The following is a 6,179-nucleotide window of genomic DNA, read 5'->3' on the forward strand; positions in this document are numbered from 1 at the left end:
CTGAAAATATTAATTAATTCTCACATTAACTCTCAGGGGTGGGTACTTTTATCATCTCTGTATGGGAAGTGATGTTCAGAATATAAAGCTAATGTCTAATGTCATGCAGATAAGTTGTAAAGCCAAGATTTAAAGTTAGGTCTCTCTGTGATTCCAGAACTTCACTGCACCCCAAACCCCAAAATTCTTTCTATTTACTTGAATTTTCTACTCCCCTCATCTGTCATTAAGTTTTGCCAGCTGCTCTGACAATGACATTCTTCATTTGACAGCAGCCATGGCTGCCATTAACACAAGCAATGCTTCCACTGCTATCACTGCTATTATCCCAGCAAAGTGGGAAGGAGATTCCCACCCCTGTAGTGTTTACAGGATTTTTCCAAGTTTCCTGACTCAGATTCCTGTATCTGTATATTTCAACTATAAGAGATGCAGTACTGTATACCAATCATTGGATCAAGGCATATACCACATCTTAGCATATATGATATATAGCACCCAACCCTACAAGGTTTAATCCTCCTGGAATCTGAGCTGAGCCTTCAACCACCTATTCTGTTGTTCGATCAGGCATTTTGTAAGCCCTCAGACAGTGGTGCCAGTGAGAGAGAAGGCAAATCGATTCTGAGTACATAACCATTCTGCTGAGGAAGAAATTACGGCTGCCTTCAGGATAGAAGGAATTCAAGTAATTGACTTGACACTGAATAGCTGGAGGGTCTCACTGAAGAATGGTGCTGTATGGAGGACTGCTGTCAAGTTGGACACTCAGCTGTGGCAGATGCTAAATCAGCTTCAGTGAAGGGAAGCCTACCCACTGGGAGTACTTCCTTCCCCACTGTCCTTCAGAGCTACTGCTGATGGGACTATAATGGGAGAGCAATCCATTTCCACATAGTGCCAACATATTGCACTGACTCATCTGTGAATCAGGGCAGAAATCTTTCTGCCTGTCCGTTGATAGCATCAGATCCCCACCCCAACATAAGGCAACATAGGTATGGATTGAAAGAGGGGCACTGGTATGGCAGAATCAGGTGACACCTGTCTGGACCATCTGACCTACACTGTTCATGCTGACTGGACCTGTTCGAGCCAAATCCTAAGTATACCGCTTCCATCACACAATACATCATTGATGTTCATGCCCACCCTTATAACTTGGTATGTCAAATAACACCCAATTTATTGTAAGGAGCTCATATTCATAGACACTTGGTACTTGTAGTGGAAACATCCTAAGATGATCCCCACTGAGTCATATGCTTATATAATTCCCTCCCCTGAGTTTAGGTGGAAGCTGTGACTTGCTTCTAGCCAACACAATATGGCAAAACGTGATGGGATAATCACTGTGGTGATTACATTACATTATCTAAGACTCCATCTTGGCAGACTGCAGTGAGAGCTTCTCCTGATGGCCTTTAAGAACTAAACTACATAGTGATGCTAGTTAATAATATGGTATTATGTACATAAAAGTTGCTGAGAGTAGATCTTAAGTGTTCTCACAAAAAAAGTTGACTATATTAAGTATGTCAGATGATGGATGTGTTATCTTGATCTTGGTAATTATTCTACAATGTATGTATATATCAAAAAAATAAAAATAAAAGCCCTAGCTAGTGTGGCTCAGTTGGTTGGGCACTGTCCCATGCACCAAAAGGTTGCTGGTTCCATTCCCAGTCAGGGCACAAGCCTGGGTTGCAGTCTCTATCCCCAGTAGGGGGCATGCAGGAGGCAACCGATCAATGTTCCGCTCTCACATTGATGTTTCTCTCTCTCCTCCTCACCTTTCCTCTCTCTCTAAAAATCAATAAAAATATTTTTAAAATAAAAGAACTAAACTGCAACAATGTAAGAGGACCTGTGAGAGTGCCACATGGCAAGGAACTACAGTCAGTCTCTGAGACTAAGAGAGGTCCCTGGTCAACAACCAACAAGGAAACAGGGACCTCAGTTCTACAACTGAAAGGAACTAGATTCTGCCAATAACCATGTGATCTTGAAAGCAGACTCTGAGCTCCAGAAAATAAGGTACCCTAGCCAATACCTTGACAGCATTCTTGTGAGACCCTGAACAGAGGACTCAGCTAAGCCAGGACCAGATTCCTGACCCATGGAAACAGATAAGAAATGTGTGGTGCTGCCCTAACCGGTTTGGCTCAGTGGATAGAGAGGCGGCCTGCGGACTGAAGGGTCCCAGGTTCGATTCTGGCCAAGGGCATGTACCTTGGTTGCGGGCACATCCCCAGTGGGGAGTATGCAGGAGGCAGCTGGTCAATGTTTCTCTCTCATTGATGTTTCTAACTATTCCTCTCCCTTTCTCTCTGTGAAAAATCAATAAAATATATATTTAAAAAAAGAAATGTGTGGTGCTTTAATCCACTAAGTTTGGGGCAATATTGTCATTCAGCCTTAGGTACCATGCCCTATGATCAGGTACTCAGATTCTACTAGCACACCAGAACAGTTCTCTGCCTCCAAGGGCATGGCCTTTCTCCAGAACCTCAGATATCTATCCTCACTGTGACTTTCCTAGGGGTTTTCCAGAGACTTATTCTAGCACCATTGGATCTGAAATATCATCACATGGTCCAGAAGGCAGATCAGCTTGTGGTCTAGCCCTGCTGCCCTCTCTTGCCCTGGTCCTCACTTGAAACTGGTCAGAGCAGTATTCCCATGTATTGTATCCAAAATCCTAAAATATCTAAGAATGCTGGACTACTTTCTTAGTGGTAGAAAGTACAAAGTACAGTATTTTGTCCTCTACCTTAGAAAGGATGTTTTGTACCCAACTCCCAAACCTGTAGAAATTCACAATGTAAATATATTCATCAATAAGGGGAGCCAGTATGATATTCTGTGGAGTGTAAATATGTTTAAGCTTCCTATATATGATATTATTATGGAAAGTATGAGAGTTAAAATACCTGAGGTAAGACAGTGAGCATGTCCTTACCAAATAAAGGTGAACTCCTTGTTAACTTTTAATTGACATATAATTTACATACAAAAAACAAAGACCTTACTTTTGACAGTTATATATACATACCCATGTAACCACCACTCAAAACGACATATGCAACATTTTCATCACCCCAGAATTTCCCTCCTGCCCTGTCCAGTTAATCCCTTGATGTACACCCAGAGGCAACCACTTTCTTATTTCTTTCTCCATAGATTTGTATCGTCTGTTCCTGGAAGTCATTTAAATGGAATCATGCAATATAGATTTTGGTGTATATCTTACCTCTTGCACATAAATGGTGTTTTTGATATTGTAAACTGCTTTCAAGTCTCCCTATTAATAAGTATAAAAAATTTTTGAACCAAGGTGTATACTTCTCTATCCAAGCTGTGCTGAGATGTGATTCTGGTTATTGACCTGGAAGTAATGAAAATGATGGAGTGCATCTTGAGAAAAAATGTCTTTTTGTAAGGCAGCTGCTTCAGGTGAAATCATGACATGCTTTCCATGGAAATGGAAGCTATTCTCCTCTGGCAAGAAAAAGTCTAGCTTCTGCCAGCAAGAAAAATTCAAGGAAACTAGAGGATTTACAATACTTGGATTCATCCACCCAAAGACTCATTCCTCATCTCATTCCACTCATCCCCTATCTGATTTTTGAAAAAAATGGGCCTGAAAAGTTTGTACATTTAGTCTTTTTTTTTCATCTGTGACACCCCTATTATCAGATCCTGAGCCTGATTTTTAGTACAGTCTATCCTGCAACTACAGGAGATAAGGATCTCTTTCAAATCTTCCATAGAGCCAGAGTTTCCACTGCAGCCAAAAGCAACCATTCTATTTCAAGATCCTTATAAATAACATTGTATATTGATTGAGTGCCACAGCCATTTGACCTCCCCATATCTTGCCCTGCAGCTCCATATCACACCAATACAATACCACATACCACAGATGAAAGCTCAAGTAATTGCAATGCCATTTCATGTCAGGGGTTATTTCCACACACTTAGTACCACCAATAGGGTCCTTAATGCTTATAGACAAGTGAACAATCCAACTCTAGAACCCCATCCTGACAGTCTATTTTCTAGAACCACTTCTAATATCAAATGTCTTAGCCAGGGTCTCCTAAAACAGAGCTTGAGTTAAAAATTTACATACTAACCATTTGGGAGTTGTGCAAACCTAAGGCAACAAGGATAATGAAAAAAGGTTAAGTGAGGCAAGGAAAGATATAAAACAATGTAATGCATGAATGCATTACTCCACTGGCCTTTGGCTGAATTAAACTGAAGGCCATTTGCCAGGTTTGCTCAGAATGGCTGAAAGGAAAACACAACATTTCAGAGTTGTTAAGAAAGGAAGAAATTTATCTGCCTGGCTCCCTCATGCCTCCTCATTTCCACTAAATTTCATACCCCAAGATACTGACTATTCTTTACCTCCAGGTTGCATCATTTGGTCCCTCGGCAACTTCTCACAAAGCCAGATCCCATGCCCATGGTATGGCATTTTATCCAAGTGTGGAAATGGAGTGATAACTTGGTAGTCATGGTCATAGTTTAGGAAACATTAAGGTCATGCAGGTTCAGAGTTTCAACTCAGACTACCTTGTAGCTCTGAAAGCTCACGCAGGATGCCAAAAATGGAATGGCAGCAGCATAATATGGAAATGGGAAGCAGTTTGGAAAATAATCTGAGAAGGCACGTAAGTTTATGTCTACTTCAAATTAGTCCAAATAAGACAAAGGGGTAGTTTGGACTAGAGGAGTGACAGTAGGGATGGAGAAGAGAACAGATTTAGGATATTTTGAAGATAGAGCCAACAGAACTTTCTAATGAACTGGATGTGAGGAGTCAGAGAAAGGGAAGATTCATAGATGACCCCTACATGTTTTCCTTGAGTAACTGGATGAAACATGATCATTTCTGATATATGGGGTATGGGGGAGCAATAGATTTAGCAGGGAGGGAATCAATATTTAGTATAATACTGTTCAACAATTTTTATCAAAAACATTTTGTGTTTGTGGTTTATTTTTGTTTGCTTGTTTGTTTTTTTAAGACAGATAAGCTGCTTTGGGTTTATTAAGTACAAGGATGTAGTTTTTTTTAACTCTCCTTTGCCTTCCTTTCTGCCCAGCTAAGATTTTTGTTTGCTCTCCTCTTACTAACCTATCTGCTCTTTGCAATATGAGCCAAAGACCAGCACAACTGTCCCCGGAGCTGAAGGTGGATTCATCTCAGACGGCCCTCAAGGATCCTACTGAGGTGAATGACTCTGTTTCAGTCAGCTCAGGCCACTGTGGAGCAGAAAAACTAGTGTCCTTGGAGCACTGCCTTCAGCCCCTTGAATTGTACCAATTGGCAGGCCTCATCCAGCCCCAGCCAGCAGTAAGCTTGGTGCTCGTGGGAGAGGTGGATCTCCACGTCATAGTCCTTCACCTCTGTCAACCAGTATATGACTGTTTTAGGCTTCTTCCTGACCATATAATTGAGCTCCCTTCTGAACCCCTCAATCATGGTCAGCTGGCTTGCTTTTAGGCTTGCTTCCTCCTGAGTCTTCTGCAGGGCTGTTTCCAATTCATTTTCTCCTGGTTTGACATGGCCTTTAGGAGGATTCCAGTGATGAATTCCATCTGATGCCTGCAGCAGTAAAATCTCAACTGCAGTATTGTTCATCTTGGGAATGAGGCATCTTTGGAAGATGATCAAGCCACATGCTCAGGGCCATGGTCTGTTTGAGAACCCAAGCAGAAGGAGGAAGGAGGCCTTTGTGATTTATTTAAGACTAAATCATTAGACTTAATAACCATATCTCATAACAAGTTCATTCCATAGTTCAGCCAAAGGCCAGCCCTATATATGGATAGGACCAGTTACCACTTGTATGATGTACTTGTCAATACACGGAACAGCCTGCCCCAAAAGATTTCCTCCACCTATTGGCCAGCTGCCCATAATCTGTGTTCTGATAATCTATTGCAGTGTAACAAATCACCCCAAACATAGTGGCTTAAAACAACATTGATCCTGCTCACACCAATGGGCAAGGTAGTCTGACCTTTGCTTCATTGGTGTCAGCTGGGATGGCTGGAAGCTAAAAGATCTACGTCTAAGATGGCTCACTCACATTGACTGGCAAGTTGGTGCTAGCTGTCAACTGAGAGCTCAGCAAGGACTGAGGGCCAGGAGCCTCACTTCC

General features: G+C 41.8%; 1 pseudogene; it reads right to left on the bottom strand.

Moving 5' to 3' along the window:
• Positions 1 to 5,293: 5,293 nt before the first annotated feature.
• On the bottom strand, positions 5,294 to 5,656 carry LOC102432152 (annotated as a pseudogene).
• Positions 5,657 to 6,179: the final 523 nt, after the last annotated feature.

The sequence above is a fragment of the Myotis lucifugus genome, unplaced genomic scaffold, assembly GCF_000147115.1.
Source record: "Myotis lucifugus unplaced genomic scaffold, Myoluc2.0 scaffold_2, whole genome shotgun sequence".
Lineage (NCBI taxonomy): Eukaryota > Metazoa > Chordata > Mammalia > Chiroptera > Vespertilionidae > Myotis > Myotis lucifugus.